Source organism: Equus przewalskii, chromosome 31 (assembly GCF_037783145.1).
Source record: "Equus przewalskii isolate Varuska chromosome 31, EquPr2, whole genome shotgun sequence".
In the NCBI taxonomy this organism is placed as follows: domain Eukaryota; kingdom Metazoa; phylum Chordata; class Mammalia; order Perissodactyla; family Equidae; genus Equus; species Equus przewalskii.
Window position 1 is genome coordinate 13,643,446 of NC_091861.1, and position 16,878 is coordinate 13,660,323.

General features: G+C 39.2%; 1 pseudogene; it reads right to left on the reverse strand.

The window, feature by feature from the left end:
• Positions 1–9,484: 9,484 nt before the first annotated feature.
• On the reverse strand, positions 9,485–15,321 carry LOC103543098 (small ribosomal subunit protein eS4-like; annotated as a pseudogene).
• Positions 15,322–16,878: the final 1,557 nt, after the last annotated feature.

Genomic DNA, 16,878 nt, shown 5'->3' on the forward strand with positions numbered 1-16,878 from the left:
CATACTTTCCAAGAAAAGATGAAAGTGGATCCCATTTAAATCAGTCTTAGAAATTGACAGAGTTGGGAAGGAAGGACAGAGGAAGTTCCTGTTCACCTTTCTCCCAAGTTTTATATATAAATTACTAGATACGTTTTTAGAAGAGTATGTATATATCCATTCGTAGAACACTGGACGCACGATTTAGTAACTATTTTGATATCACCAAGAGAAACTAGCTTTCCTTGGGCTCTCCAACTATGACCACATGATCCCGACAGAGACAGAGACTCTGGTTCAGCGCGCAGGCAGAACCGAGAAGGCCACAGATATCCCATTGGATCTTTTCTGTGAGCAACTCAGTTCCCTAGGGGACCCGTAGCTATAAAAGAGAATGCCCAACAGCTAAGCAATTAAATGTTAACTTATCATCAGGCTAAAATAAACCAGAGTTTTGGAAATCTTCAGGAAAATGATTAGAACGGCAGGGCACTCTCGTAGGCTTTACTTAACCAATTCAATATCAGATCTTGTATTTAACTATAAGTATGATGTCTTTATTTCAGTTTTGTTGGATACACAGAGCGTCCCATACTTTTTTGGGATGTGGAGTAATTTGGAAACAAAAAAACTCTAATTAATGCCTTGATACCTGGGATAGATAAGAGGCAGCCATTTATGGCTATTGTGAAAATTCTTGTAAGATATATAAAGGATGGTGGTTCTCAATGGGGGAGAGCTTACCCTTCGGGACATTTGGTAGAGTCTGAAGACATTTTTGATTGTCACAAGTTGGGCTGCTACTGGCCTCTGGCAAGTAGAGGCTGGGGATGTTGTGAGACTTCATATAATACACAGGTCAGCCCCTTACAACAAAGAACTATCTGGCCCAAAATGTCAATAATGCCACTGTTGGGACTAAGAGGAGAAAAACGTTTATTAGCACAATAATGTCAAGGTTTTTCTTTTTCAAGGTGCAGGATCAAAGTCATGTTAAGTAATACTTTCTTGGAAAGAACCTAGAATGCTGAATACCAGGACAAATAAGTAACGAACATCTTGGCAAATGGGCGTCCTGCTTCTTAGGCAACTAGGAGGAAATCAGCGATGGCTCTCCATGATGGAGAGACTAAACTGGTATCAGAGTGCCTACCATCACCACTGCCCATGGGGCGAGAACCCACCCCTTGCCATTAGGAATCAGCAGTGTCCAGCCTCCAGAGCATTTTCAGCCATATTTAGGCAAAGACCAAACTGCTGTGTTTGGCAGAATTCAAAAAAAGACAAGACGAGAAAAATCCTTAGGAATTTCCTAATGGGGGAAAGAGAGGGGGATAGGGTTGATATAAGACTAGAAGATTTCAGAGGTCTTTGGGAAAATGAGGGGAGGATAATACAGACAGAGACATCTGGAAACTGGGACACCTCCCTTGGGAGCTTCCCTTTTGAGTCACTCTTTGAAAGCCTAAGTTTCTAAGGCTCCTTTCTTTGTATGTTACTAGAGAAGAGTCAGTTTATACAAAATTGCAACCTCTGTTCATCCTACTCTGTGCTGGTTTTGAGATACAGCCACTCTTTCAGTAAAACCAGTTCCTCATGTCCAGGAGTGAGGGAATCCAGCAAGGCAGGAAAATTCCTGAGGAAGGAGCGTGACCGTCTGCCTCCATTATGGCAAGGGCCCCTATCCCAGCCTCTTGAGCGATGACTGAGGGTTCTTGGCAGAGATGATAGGACCAATCGGCCAGTGACAGCAGGTAATGATCCTTCTGGAGAGGCAGCACGACCCATTTCTCTCATTCCTCATTGTCTTCCCCCAAAAGACTTCACCAAGAAAAAAACAGGGGCTGTGCCACCTTGCCACCACTACTTGAGTAGCAAGGGGCTAATTAGTATAAATTGATCATTCAAGAAATGCTGGATAAATCTCTCATAAGAGGAGAGGGAGAATCAATTAGGTTTCAGGTCAATGAAACCATCATTAGCCTTTTTTTTCCCCAGCTGAAACATTTAATTTAATTATACTTGCTGTCGTAAACACAAACTCTATTACATCATTTGTGGATCTTAAATTTCTTACAATGATCCATCAAAAATGAATTAACTGAATTTAGCAAATCAAGTTTATCAAGGATGTTAGAAAACGTTTCTTATTATCCTCTAAGCACTTTCCACCTAAGATATTTTTCTCTTGAACAGATTTACACAGTTGGCATTCAAACCACATGTAATTACATTTAGCAGAAGTTGGAGCAAGTTTAAAAACATTTCAAACGTTTCAAAGCAGACCTACCCTTAGCCTACATTAAATATCATCAGCTATCAAACAATCCAGAAAAAGAAATGCTACTAAGAAATCTTCAAATTGGAAGGAAATAAATGCCAACAGAGGTCATCGTTTTGGAAACTCATAGAACCAGAAGGAAGCTAGACAATTGATTTAGACCATCCCCATGTCTTTAGGCAAGAGTGCCCTAAATAGTCTGTGCAAAATGTTCAACTTTTTCCTAGGCAACCCATTTCAACCGGTAGCATTTGGCACCAATTCCAGAGAAGTAACTGTTTTTAATACTCACTATGGCTCACATACTCGACACATTTAGCATTCTGAACAATTTTATAAAGGATAGCTACAAACCATATATATCAGAAACTGCAAGATAAGATTGCCAACAAAATATTGGAAAGCAGCCATTCGTCAAGTTTGGAATAATGTATGCCATCCAGTTTAGGTCTTGTGCATACACAGCGTGCACAGACCAATGGCTCATTGGAAATAGTCACAGTTGCAAATGACCTTATGGGTACAGAAATTATTTAGGACCACTAATAATCTTCAGGACGTTTAGGTCAAAATTGCTCAAAAGTCATCAAAGCAAAGTTCTCAAAAACTAAAATTCCCACTAAATCTATCTGTCTTTGAACAAGATATCCACTGTCTTTGAGTAAAAATCCTTTTACAGATGTGCATGCTGGTCAATGGGGAGGGCAATAAAAACATTACAGAAGAATTGGGTAGCTGACTTTTAAAAAATACATTGATTGATTTAAAAAAATAATATTAAATGTAATTATTGAGCCCATCCTATTTTCCCTGTATTTTTCTTAAATTCACTTGTTTCTGTATTCATTTAAAGAATGTCATATATTTTCTGAAATAAATTTCCTTTATTGTAAAGTTCTAAATTAAGCTCTTTTTGTATCTGATTTGTGACAACAAAGTACATTTGTAAAGGGTTGACTCTTGCATCTGATTCTTAGTGATAAATACAATCACACAATGGTCAGAGAAGTGGAAATATGAAAATGGTACTGTAGCCATTTTGAATTGATTGATGCTGACTTCACATCCACCCTAACACTGCACAGGGGTAATGGGAATAGTTACAAGTCTTAGTTAAGTTTCAATTCTGAATTTTAAAAAGAGAATTTGAATTGTGCTAAGCAAAAGAACTAAAGAAAGAAGGGCACGAGCGTGTAGACCAATTTGCTTTCAAAGAAAGAGCACATTTGCTTCATTTTCTGGCTCAAATTGTCTTTATCTCATTTATATATGACTATTAACAAGTCCATATTTTGCCTGTCAACTTATTAATCAGATATTGCCACTTCAAGCAAGAAAAATAAAACAGTTAATGCAGTAAAAACATTTGCTACATTGAAGATGTATCGAAAATATAATTATTCTGTTTTAACATTCACTTCCCTCAGTTCCATGTTGATGTGTCTTAATGGCAATGACAGATGATAAAGCTGTGTCTGTCTACCACTTAAGACTAAGTTTTTATTGCTTCTTTCCAAAGTGTCTAACAGAGCCAAACATACTAATACATGGTGCTTGGCTCAACTTTTAAGAGTGATCTCACATTGTATTTGTATGAAACCCAAAGATAGATTTCAGCGTCAATCAACAACTAATAAAGATAATTACTTTACCTTGTCATAATCTAAGGTGTAATCCCAATTACATTTTGTTTTCCTATTTTTTGAAGAGCTATCACTATCAGGCAGCATATAAATCTGTCTTCTGGATTCCTAAGCTAAGCTTTCCAGGAGCTTTCTCAATGTCTCCCTCCATGCCCTCACTGTTTATTCTTCATTATCCTCTCATGAACCCCAAGTCAACTTAGCCACATGACAGCTAAGGAGAGGAAGCTAAGAACATAGAGCCCAATATAAATTAAAGGTAAAAACTATTATCCCAAGTGGAATTTTCCAGAAGCTGCAAGAAAGATCCACTGTCTTTTCGATTTTGAATAGGCTTATCTTTAAGATTGTTGGAAATAGCAAAATTAACTTCTACAGGATTATTCATAGGGAGTGAGTCAAAGTAAGACGTGATTAAGACCCCTTTCTCACCTTCCGTAGGCTTAACCCTCACCAGAGTTATCTGTAAATTGAACTCATGGTTAAGGGGTAGAATGTGTGTGTGCGTGCGCGTGTGCGTGCGTGTATGTGTGTGTGTGTGTGTGTGCACATGGTTTGTGTTACCTCTTCCCTTTACTTTCTTGGCCCCTGCCCACCCTGACTTTGCTCCTGGCTTTTCTCCTCCTCCTTCCTGCCCCTCCCCTTCCTCCAACTAATTTCTCTCCATCTTGTTTTCAGGTCCTAAAACCTTGACTCTGCAGGATTGTTTTTGCAGTCATGCACTTAAGTGAGTTAATATAGACAGTCACTGTCTATATTAGATACGTGAGGTCCTTAAATTAATTTGGGACTGTTTGTATCAGGTAAGTTAGCTAACTGCCAACTTTCTCATTTTTCTAGAGTTTCCTAAGACAGTGTCCCTTAAATGGAATTCCAGTTGTGTTTTAGTCTCTATTTTCTCATAAAGCATCAGAGTGAAATATTTTGATATTTCCTTCCTTTTGCCTTACTGATAAAGGGTTGTCCATGTGAAAACAGCTTTTTCTACCTAGAAGCGAGAAGATTAATTCTTAATGTTCACAACCATGAAGGTTTAGTGGTACTTTTGCTTTTAAAAGGGGGAAAGAATATAAATATTTATTGTGGACTTAGTGTGGTCGAGAGAAAGGTGATCCGTGTATACTGCGTCATTTGGCTCTTGTAACAATTCTCTGAGGCTGGTATTGTTACTTACTTTTTGCAAATGAATAAACTGAATATGAGAGAGTGGGCCAATTGTCAGAGCAAATTCAGGCTTGTTTTTCAAGCTCAGTGTTTACTATCAATGTTAACACCTTAGGTTTCTATATCTGGGTTCCTATCCTTTCAATTCAGTCAGTAATTCCGTTGCTTTCTGGAATTATTTTACTTCAGAGTGGTTTTTTTTGTACCTCAGGCTAACTTTACAAAAACAGTTTTTACATATGCATTTATTCATTCAAAACATGTTTATTACATTTCATCTATGATATGCCAGGCACTGTGTTTGATGTTGACGAATCAAAGCAAATCACCCCATTTCTACCTGTAATTCTGTTCCTTTCTGGTAAAGAAGTCAAGCGTGTAACCGGATTGCTGCGGTGAGGCGCCTGCGCAGAAGCTCGCACCGGCAGAAAGACGATCTTGGCAACGTGTACGAGCATCAGTGCTTCAAAACACATCCGTATTGGATTACTGCCTTTCTGAGAGAGCTCCTGGCGACCCCTGGACCTCAGATTTCTGCTCTTTCCCCCATAATCCATTATGTGCTCTACAAACTGCTTGCTTCCTTTCCCAAGGAAACAACATCAACGAGCCAACTTTGTGGCGAGTAATCAGTCTCCGGTTCCCTAGCTTAGATTTCCGGTATAACTTCAGGCCTCCTAGTTAACCTTTCTTTGCTTTGGTTAATTATTTGCACAATACAGGTAATAGCTACCTTACCTTCTGAGCTGCTGTAGGGCTTAATTAATTAAGGTTAATGACATCTTTGAAAATGTAGCATTAAAGCTACTAAGTGCAAATTATTATTGTTATTAACATTATCTTCATCATCATCATCATCAATCTATTTCAAATATAGCCAAAGGCAGTCTCCAAGAGGTGAATCATGAGGGTTCTCTTCAGGCCTGGTTCCATCTTCTGAACCTGGTGGCTTGACCTGAGGGCCTGTGCCTAATTGCAGACAGAACAATTGAAATAAGTTCTTTTTCACTCTGAAAAGATAGATCATCTCTTGTTCTTACTTCTTTGGCTCTGTTTCTGCTACTAGTTACTCAGCTTTCTTCCAATCCTCCCACAATCATATCTATGTGTATATAGCATATGTAGAAACTCTCAGCCTACTGACCATTGCCTGGATCCCCTGGACAATGCTGACTTCTCATCCCTCTAAAGCAGGGAACTGAGACCCAAGACAGTGAGTCATTAATTCAAACTCAAAATGTGAATGAGCCTGTCTTTGGTTTAGCAATTCAGGCCGTACCTCAATGCGTAGGCCTGGTTGGAAAGAGAAAAATTACACTAAGCCACATAAACATCATTTTGAATATAGTTATGTAGTAGCTGGTTACTAAATAGTTACTTGACTTAATTAACTCTGTCATTTCCAGGGGCCGGTCCCATGGCCGAGTGGTTAAGTTTGCAGGCTCTGCTTTGGTGGCCCAGGGTTTCACTGGTTTGGATCCTGGGTGCAGACCTAGCAACGCTCATCAAGCCACGCTGAGGCGGCGTCCCACATAGCACAACCAGAAGGACCTACAACTAGAATATACAACTACATACTGGGGAGCTTTGGGGAGAAGAAGAAAAAGAAAAGGTTGGCAACAGATGTTAGCTCAGGGCCAATCTTTAAGAAAAAAAAAAAAAGTCACTTCTAAGAGAAGACTAATTATGACAAAAATGCAGCTGTTTTAAATAGTGAAAAAAATTTCGTTTTTACTGATGCATTCCCTTGTGCCTAAAAAAAATTGTCTCCCATCTATTGTTTCCCAGACAACTCATATACTTTTCATGACCACCTAAAATTCTTTCTCGTTTTAGGAAACCTCCCTACATCACTCTGGCCTGCGGCGAATTTCCCTCCTCTGAATATATGACACTTTGTCTAGATCATCTATTTGGTAATTATTTGCTGCTTTGTGACAACTCCCATTGTGTTCTTTTACAACTTTTTAGATGTCTATATCTTCTTTTTCCAATTACATTATGCATCCCTTGTGATTCGTAAGAAAGGAGTGCTCATCTTTGTACCTTCTGAAATGCCTCGGTTAGATCATTGGAAGTCGAACTCAATGGACATTTGTTTATTCTTTTTTTTCAATCTTACTTGAGAAAACAGCTGCAGACTTTATATCCAAGAGACAGTTTGGTGCCCCCACTGAATATGATGGTAAGATTGCCCTTTCCTCCTGGGCACACAGCTAGACTACATTTCAAAGCCTCTCTTGCAATTAGTCTAGGCCATGTGATTGACGTTGGCCATGTGATACGGTAGACACGATGCAGGCCATTGCCTGAAAAGGCCTAGAAAAAGCTCTTGCACGAATCTCCCTGCTTCCTCATGCTCTCTTTATTCATTGGCAGGCTGAATGGAAAAGTCTCTAAGAACCTAGAGAAAAGCAGTGCCACAAGATAGAAAGATGGGTCCCCAAGCCACCACTTAAAGAAGAGCCTCCTAGGAAAGTTATGTGGCCAGGAAAACCCATGATGGTCTGTTGCATGAGTGGTAAATAAACCTATATTTTGATAAGTCATGAAATTTGAGGATTGTTTGCTACAGAAACCTGAATTTACTCATCAGAGTATCTCACAATCATCTCATTCTTATTATATTATCTTGTTTCCTTTCTTCTTCATTCCTCAAAACCAGTGCTTCAGCAGGTCTTATCCAACTCTTTGCAAAATATAGATCAAAACGCATCAGATGTGTCCATTTCTCTCCAGTTTTCCCCATTACCTCCATGATCTTACACAAGTTCTCATTACTTTTCACTTGTCCTCTGCAGTAGCCTCTCCAAAGCTACGCTGCCTCCATTCTCGTCTTTTTCTTTTCTTCCATCCACAGCAACAAAAACTCATCTTTTTAAAACACAATGTAGTCCACATCACTCCCTTATTTTAAATCCTTCAGTAGTTTACCATTGCACCACAAGTAAAATCCAGCCTTGTGATCTTGACCTGCGAGATCCTGCACATTCTGGCCCCTGTCGAGTTCCTCAGGCTCGTCTCAGGCCACATTTCCAGTCACCTGCAGACTCTAGTCACCTGGAATTCTTTCAGTTTCTCTGACAATCTAAATTTTTACCTCCTCTAGGATTTTTATCCATGCAAATTGCCTTCCTTTGATGGTTTTTTCCGTGATTTTCACACAGCCTGTTCCTTTCTACTCTTCATATCACTGTTTAAATATCCCTTCGAAGGAGTTTTCTCTGGTAACCATATCTAAGAAAAGTATCTACCCTCTGATATCCTTTATTGCACTGTCTTGCTCTTTTACATGTTAGCAATGACCAGAGTTTTTTAAATTACATATCCATGTAGCAGACATGAACCTCAGGTCACAAGTTTAGAAGTACAAGAATTGTAACTCTATCTTCCATGAATGAATATAATTTCTTTTTCTGTTCTATTTCAAGATCCCATTCCATTTGTATGCTTACTAGGAGATAGGTTCCAAATACTATAACAAAGAACCAAATGAAACAGTGGCTGAAATATCTTTGTTGAACTTAGGGGGACTTGCATATTAGAAGTTTCTTTCTTTCTCCTTCAACAGTCTGAGGGTAAGCTCTTCAAGGCTGATAAGGCAGTTTTGAAATGTCAAGAATCCAGGCTCTTTTTATGTTGTCACTCGACCATCATCACTATGATGCTTCCATATCTCGGTACCAGATGCAAGAGTAACTGTAATTTTTGTTGTAGGTAAGAGCAGGGCATGGTTGAGTTAGACACTAGGTGGAAAACAGCTCTGGGGCCAAGTCCTGTGGCCAGTGAATGCTCTTATATGAACAAGGTCTTTAATGGTTTCTAAAGGAGGTGATATTTTAAGAGGAGATAGACATTTTGGTAAAAGATATGGGAGGGGATGAAGAAAAGGAGAGGTTGACTACGTATAATGGCAGTGTTTGAAAACCCAGACTTCATTTTTCTCCATCTTGGTTTGGATTTATAGTAAAAAGTACAAGATTACAACAGAAATGAAATTAGATGTGATTAAAAACACAGGAAGTGATGAGAAAATTGAGACTACATGTGGAATATGGAAAGAGTCATTTGACAGGAGGAATGACTCTGAGCAACAAAGAATAACTTATGCAAAGGAAAAAGGATTTGGCCTATGAAATCAACAATTCTTCTGCAGAAAGAAAGACGAAGATTGTGGCTATACGTCAGGTTTTATGTGTCTGGCTGGAGGATTAGCACCAACGTCAGAGATCTAATATTAATTGAAGAGAAAGCTTGGAGTTTGAGAATTTTAAGTCCTCAGTGAAAGTTACATAAATTCAAGGAGGATCAATTTGAATCTGTATAATTGGCAAAATACTGCATCTCTCAGGAATTTTTGTTTTTGTTTTCTGTGTTATATTGTCTTTAATTAGCCACAAAGAGCTCTCCACTCAAATCACCTAAAGATCACTTCACCCACTGCTCTGTTTCGCCTCCAGTCTCTCTCTCAAGTAATGGTGAGATGCACACTTTTTCTTTGATTTAGAGAAATCCATGGTTGTGTTTGCCAATAATAAAAATGTTGGAAATCCAGGTTAGCAGAGCAAAGCCATTGGCATCTTTCACATCAACCACATCCAAAGAGCCGGGATTTCCCTCTTCTGGTGATCACATCAATTCTTCCCAGGTTAGCACCTCCAGTCACCATCCCCAGGTTACCAGTGTCAAACTGGATGACACTGGTAGTCTTACCAGCCTCTAAGTCAATTTGAATTATGTTGTTCAACTTGATGAGGGTCCCAGGGTAGCAGATGGTGGGAACATTATGGATCAACAGATAAGGGATACCTTTGGTGCCTACAAAGATCTTTCTCATTCTGCACAACTTGTACTTGGCTCCTCAGGCATAATGCAGTGAACACAGAGACTCATTGTCATAGATCAGATGAAAATTCTCTCTGGTTTTGTCAATGCTGATAACATCCATAAAAACTGAAGAGTAGGTTCTGTCAGTTTGGACATAGGATTTTATACATATCACAAACTCAAAGCCATCATGTACTATGGCAATAGGTATGATGTGACAACTCAGATTCAGCAAGACAATTTTAATTTTCACATTAAATTAATATAGTAAGTTTAAATTTTATTACTTTTTAGTGTTTCAAATAGCATTTTTAAATTTGATTTGGCTTTATTATTAAAGCCAAATTTCTTATTTTAAAATGTATACACTTAAGGAGTCTATACTTAGTTTTATGTACAATATGATTCACATGTTAGTATTTGCAGCCTTTCTCCTGTTCCCACCCCCAAAAGGGAAAATGATTTGCTCACTTAGCTTACTTCTGTTCTGCACTCTCCCCTCCACATCAGAGGGGGATCTGGGGCTGAGTAGATACTTAGAAAAGAGAACACTATGGTGGTGAAGCCCTGTTGACTTGGCCCATCAATCTTAATGAACCACTGCATGCAGATCCTTACTTTATTTCCTATTAGGGCATACTTAGGTCTGTTCCTTAGGAAGATTTTGAGGGGGAGACATTCTCCTATCTTGTGGGCATGGGTAGATGGACAGGGAACAAACACACTGGTCAATTTGTCCTGCATCCAATGCCCTGGGGCTCTACATGCTTCAGAAGCTTGTTGGGACCCAAAGCCACAGCTCTGCTAGGCGCGAATGAACTTCAGAAGTTTTATACAACCTTTGGAGAAATCATCAAAGAGGAAATAATCTATTCAGTGATTTCCAAAGTAGACAAAGGTCTATTTTAGAAAAAGTTACTCAATGGATAATATGTTAGCAAGGAGGAAAGAAGTTGAGTGGTTTAAAAAGCTTTAAAGCATTGATATTCCAAATGGAAGAGTTTAAAGCAATCTTACTCTCCTTAGACTTGAGGATAGTAGGAGTCTCTCTCATTGGATAGATGGATATCCAGTTTGGTAAACTAAACTGGAGCATTGGTCCTTTGTTAATGAGAGCAGAGGGAGAAGACTAAGACTTAGTGAGGGAGCCAGGTCAGGAGGGACCAGTATTCAATGCTGAGTAGCCATAAAATTTTTGCCAAGTCTCAGTGTGACAGTTTGTGTGAATAGAATGTCCACTAAGTATCTATCACTAGATATTTATTTATAATCTCTTGAGTTCCCTTTTTAAGTTTCTGCCATCATTTCCATGTTTCATGTTCTTTTTTTTAAGAAATAAACTAATTTTTTTTCCGAGAAAAGACTTCATTTTCATGTCAATAAAAGGAAAATTCTTCCTGAACCTTCTCAATACAATTTCATCAATGGTGAAATATAAAATAATGTGTTAATTGGCCATCTACTTTTCTTTAACGTATGAAGATAAAATTGCTAATTAAAAGTTTCTAAGTATGCACAACTTAAATATCATGATTACTAGTTTATTAATAGAATAAACCTTCTAGTAATTATTGGATGTCAGACTCATTTATTACCTCTACCACAAAAGACTAAATATAGAATTTCTCTATTTCTGTAGGAAAAAACAATAAATGTTTCAGACCACACACGAAGAATAGTTTTGGTGTGGTTTTTAGGTGTATTCCCACATTTAATGATAAAAGCAGAAAGAAATTTAAGAACATTTTCTGTGTGTGTCCAAAATGGAAGATACAACATCCCTTTTATAAAAAAGCCAACAGTTATTGACGTCTGAAATGGGCAATTTTTTCATATCTACGTGTACAAGGGCTTGTGGGTGTCCATGCACAGAAGCACACATTCAGTGAACATACTAGAAATTCAACATCGTTTTTATTTGTTCAGTTTTTAGGTGCAATGTACTCCCACAGGAAGAACTCTTTTTCCCATGGCTTCTGCATACAAATTGGATCAAGGAAGCCATTTGATTTCTCCCAAAGGACACAGAGAAAATGACCAAACAACACAGGTGCATAAAATTGTGTGAATTCTCCAGCTCTGTGTGGAACATAGGAAAAAACTCTGAAACAATCATTATATCAGCATTTTCCCAATACTGCAAACACAATTCACCAAGTGGTAAATAACTAGATAGGATTGGATATGTCTGGAAAGAGGGAGAGGCAGTTATTTCTTATGGGTGGTTATGGGTTATTTCTTTCTCTTTTCTGAAAAATGGACATTATTTTTAAGGCCCTCTAGATTTATACATTTTGCCTGTGAATTCAGTTACTACTTCCAAAACAATCACTTTTGGTGTGTGTGTGGGGGGGGGGGTGGGCAAGAATTTTAATTTTCTCACGCCCTTTTCCACTCTGTGCACTCCCCTATTATCACCACGAGTGGATGAAGCTAGACAGTACAGATGTTTTGAGAGTGTTCCATCTTTTGACAAGGTAAATAAAATATTACATGATTATGTATCACAAATGAAATTTTGGTTGTGGCTTCACAGCTCAAAGATAAAATGGTTTGTTCTATTTTTGTTCCAACACTCTTATTTGTATTGACCTCCAAGGCACAAATAAGAGTGAAAAAAATAAACACTTTCCCAGGAGGATTTTTCTAAGAATTTCAACCAAAGATCCAAAAGATAATAACAGAAACCAGTTCAAAAGAAACAAATAAGGGAGAGATGATAGAATGTTCTGGAAAAACAACTGATGCCTGTGATCATTTAAAGGCTACGCCAAAGACTGGGTATGAAGCCATGAAGCTGAAAAGTAGCCCACATTGTGCAAGGGAGCAAATAAATGTTTTGCAAACAGGTGTCATTCGTTGGCAATTTCAGGAAGCTCCAGGGCTGACTGGAGATGCTGTGGGCATTAGGCCACTTTTCCGTGAAATGATTCTAGCAGCTTTCAAGATGTGAGAGATGATATATTATTTTTGTATAGAAGCAAACTCTGATTTATTAGGGAAAGTATAGGTTGGGAAAGTGACCACCCATGTTTTCTTTTTAATCTCCTTTTCCAGATGTATTTTGTGTTTATATTCTGTTGCTCTAGTGAATTGGATATAATTTTGCATTTATTTGCCCCCAAATAACATACAATGTTTATACAAAATTTTTCCTTTAGAAACTCTGAAGCACCTTTCAGACCTTAAATGACAAATTTGAAACAAAATCTAGTTAGGAAGGAAAAGTCGTCAGTAAGTAATAACTCAGCGAATTCTTTCTAAGAGAATGTTTTGCTTTTGCTGGGTCTTCCCTGCTTATTAGTATAGAAAATTTCAATTTTCATTCTATCAGGCAGAAAGTTAAACAGTCACAGACATATTAAACAGGTTCAAGTAAGGCCAGGATGGAACTGAAGTTTGGTCAGTTTAATTGTTGGCTACTCTTCAACTTAGTTTAAACCACCGTTGTCACTGATCCGTTCAGTCGCATAACTCATTCTCCTGAAGAATGTTGGTCTCTCCCATGCCACACAAGTAGAGCTGGCTCGACTTTCTCAGAAATGGAGGTGCCGAGGAAAGTAACATGGGCAGAGTCAAGATCTGGGCTAGCTCTTTCCTGCTCCCAGGAAACGTGCCACAAGAACAAAGGTGGAAACCTTCTGAACTGTTCCTCAGAATTATTCTTCTTAGAATGTAATTTGTATACTATTTTATTGAATATGCACATATATATTCTCCTACATGAAAAAAATTTCGAGTTTCTTATTTTGGTACAAATTGATAATGTGCCCCTGATATTCTAGAAAGAACTCTTTGGAATCCTGGTGCCTAGGAGTGGGAAAAATGCCCGGGCTCTAAATTTCACAATATTTAGGACATTCAGGGTAGAGCAGAAGGGGTCAGTCTCATCTTAAACTCTTCTTCATTTAGTTGACATCATTGGAGTATCATTGGACTTGCATATTCTCAGCATATATGGGGAAGTTACTGGGCTAAATGAGGTGGGAGGGGGGTGGAGGGGTAAAATACCCCTGCTCTTGAACAATATTATAAACATGTGTGTTCTTTTTTTTTTTTTTGAGGAAGATTAGCCCTGAGCTAACATCTGCTGCCAATCCTCTTTTTGATGAGGAAGACTGGCCCTGAGCTAACATCCATGCCCATCTTCCTCTACTTTATATGTGGGACGCCTACCACAGTGTGGCTTGCCAAGCGGTGCCATGTCCACACCCGGGATCCAAACCGGCAAACTCCAGGCCCCCGAAACCAAACTTGCGCACTTTGCTGTGCCACTGGACCGGCCCCCAACATGTGTATTCTTAGAAGCTTTGTTTACACACGATAATGCTCTGGTACACTTGTAACTCACTTAAGGATTCTAGCAAACAGGATGTCACAAAGTTATGTAATATTTTCATGGTGCAGAAATGTTGACATTTATGAAGTGTTGTTTTATATTTTCAGTGGGTTTTTCCATAATAATTGCTGCCCATGGATAGCTGTGGTTAAAAACTGTAAAATAGCATTCAACAGAGGGTAATTCTCTTTCCTATCTCTCCCATCCCTATAAGCTAACTACACTTTGCTACACAGCCTGGTCTGCAAGTTTTATCCCCAAGAGACTTTACCCTTGACTTAGTCACACTTACCATACTAGATTCTAAGCTCCAAAAGCACCTGAAACATGTTGAGTTTTGTTGCTGTATGCCGAGTGCTGGCCCAAGTGCCTGTCACATGGTAAACTCTTAGTTATGGGAAAGAATGGGAAAGGAAGGGAGAGAAGGATGAGAGGAAGAGAGGGAGGAGGGAGAAGTCCATACTGCATGTCCATTTGGACCACACTGGGCATTGTCTGTAGCTCAGATAGTCATAGATGTCTCCATACGGTTGACTCATCCTGTTCTTAAGGTGATTAGAATGCACAACCTGTAACTAGGAAGCCAGCTGTCCTTTCAAAGATTGAATCCCAACCCATATCTGCCCATCCAATTTGGTGTTGCATGCTCCATTAAATTTGATGTTCAGAGCGTTTGAACTTTTCTACCTCACATCATTTTTTATTTTTTAATTTTTTTCCTTAAAAAGGAGCACATCCTTTTTGATGACTGAGCACTAGATAACACTGGGTGCTTTCTGTGGTCAGAGTAGTTTCATGCTTCAATCCTAGATTCAGTGAGAACAATGGTCATGTTATGTTGCTATGATGTACATGCACATAAAGGCAGACCCACTGACCTGACTGAAAGGAAATAAGGAGGAGAATCCTGTTGGGAAAAAATTTGATGACCGAGGAGGAGAGGGACTCTAACAGGTGAACCTCTCACTCTCTATTCTCTTGCTGTATCTGCTGCAGGACTGTTTGCAGCATACCTGCCCTTCTTCTTGTTCCCACTGCAGGAAGCCCGCCCACATTTCAGGCAGCACACAGGGTAGCAGGGAACTCATGGCCCTGTGAGCTGTCACATACTTCTTGAGCATACACAATAAGTGCCTGCTGGGCTCTCTACTCATGGGGGAAGTGGGAACTGGCTCAGACTATGTTCACAGTGTTACCAGGGAAGATCAGCCAGCTGGCTGCCAAGTGGTCTCTTAGGGCACCATTTCCAGTAGTGAACTCTCCTTTGTCAAGCAACTGGTCTTCCAATGTTCAATTCCAGAAAAGCTGTCTTGCTAGTATTTCAGAGTTTAGTGGACTCAGGAAATATTGACACATGCTAACAACACTTACAAGAAGACGATATATAAAATGTTACCAATTATTAAACCCAACGGGTAATGTGACTATCACCTGAGTCAAAGGACCAGAATACATTCTGTGACGTGATGTCACATTCTGTCCCTATAGTCAAGCCATATAGAAAGCCAAGCTTGCAATCAGAATTGTGCTTGATTAACATGGAATCAGAAAATAGAAAATTAGATATATAATTCAAGGGGCTAATGCTTTCCGCTAATAATATTAGAAATACCTATTTCCACAATATAACATATTTAGATGGATGGATAGATAGACAGGCAGGCAGGAAGATAGATATATATAGAGAGATATAGATAGATACACTCATACATATATATTATAATATATACATATATATTATATGTATACACATGTGTATAGATACAAAGAGATAGACATGGGTAGATATAGATAGTATAGATACAGATATCTATAGATATAGATCTATAGATATCTCTGTAGGATCCGAATGTGGAATCCCTTGGCCAGGTAACCTGCTTTCACTTGGGTTGATATTGGAAAAGTATTGACAAGCAGTAGCATCCTTAAACCCAGGAAAGGGGGATGGCTTTTGCCCTGGACCCTCAATTTAAAAGGCCCCACCTTGTGCCTCTTATCCAGTCTCATTGGGCCAGGAGTCCATGAGGCTATCTTGAGCTTGTGGCCACTGCCCCTTTGAGACAATGCTCCAAGCATTAAAAACTCCAAAATTTCCTGCCTAATTGAACTTACTTCCAGAACCTGAAGTGACTCTTGCCTAGGTCTGTCCTCCTGAAGGTGGTCTCTGCTATTGTTACACACACCACTAGATCCCAAAGTGGTCAAGGGTGAACAGAGCTTAGAAATGTGGACTGAGGCATGCACACGGGTGTGCACAAGGCCTCTCTGGTGCGGTTGGAGCCAGTGTGGGAAGAGAAGGGGCGGGGGTTGGGGAGTGCTGCCATGGGCCCAGGGGTGGGAAGGTGGAGCCAGGCCTCCCTGTGCTGCCAAGGAGTCCTCGGAGTCCTGAAATTCTGAATTCAAGCCTGCCCCTCCAGGTCCTTATGAAGGCAAGTTTTGTCAAGATAGAAGGCAGAACATACTTAATTCAAGAGTGTGTTGACCTGATTATTCTTGCCTAGCATACTACAGATGTCCTCCTAAGCTTTTTCGAACTCCACTTCCCTCTTTTTTCCTTCCTAATCACTTTTTTCTTAGATATAGTAATATCTAACTTTTTTCTTAAACATATTAATATCTAAGTCTCCTTGTCTATTTTATTTACT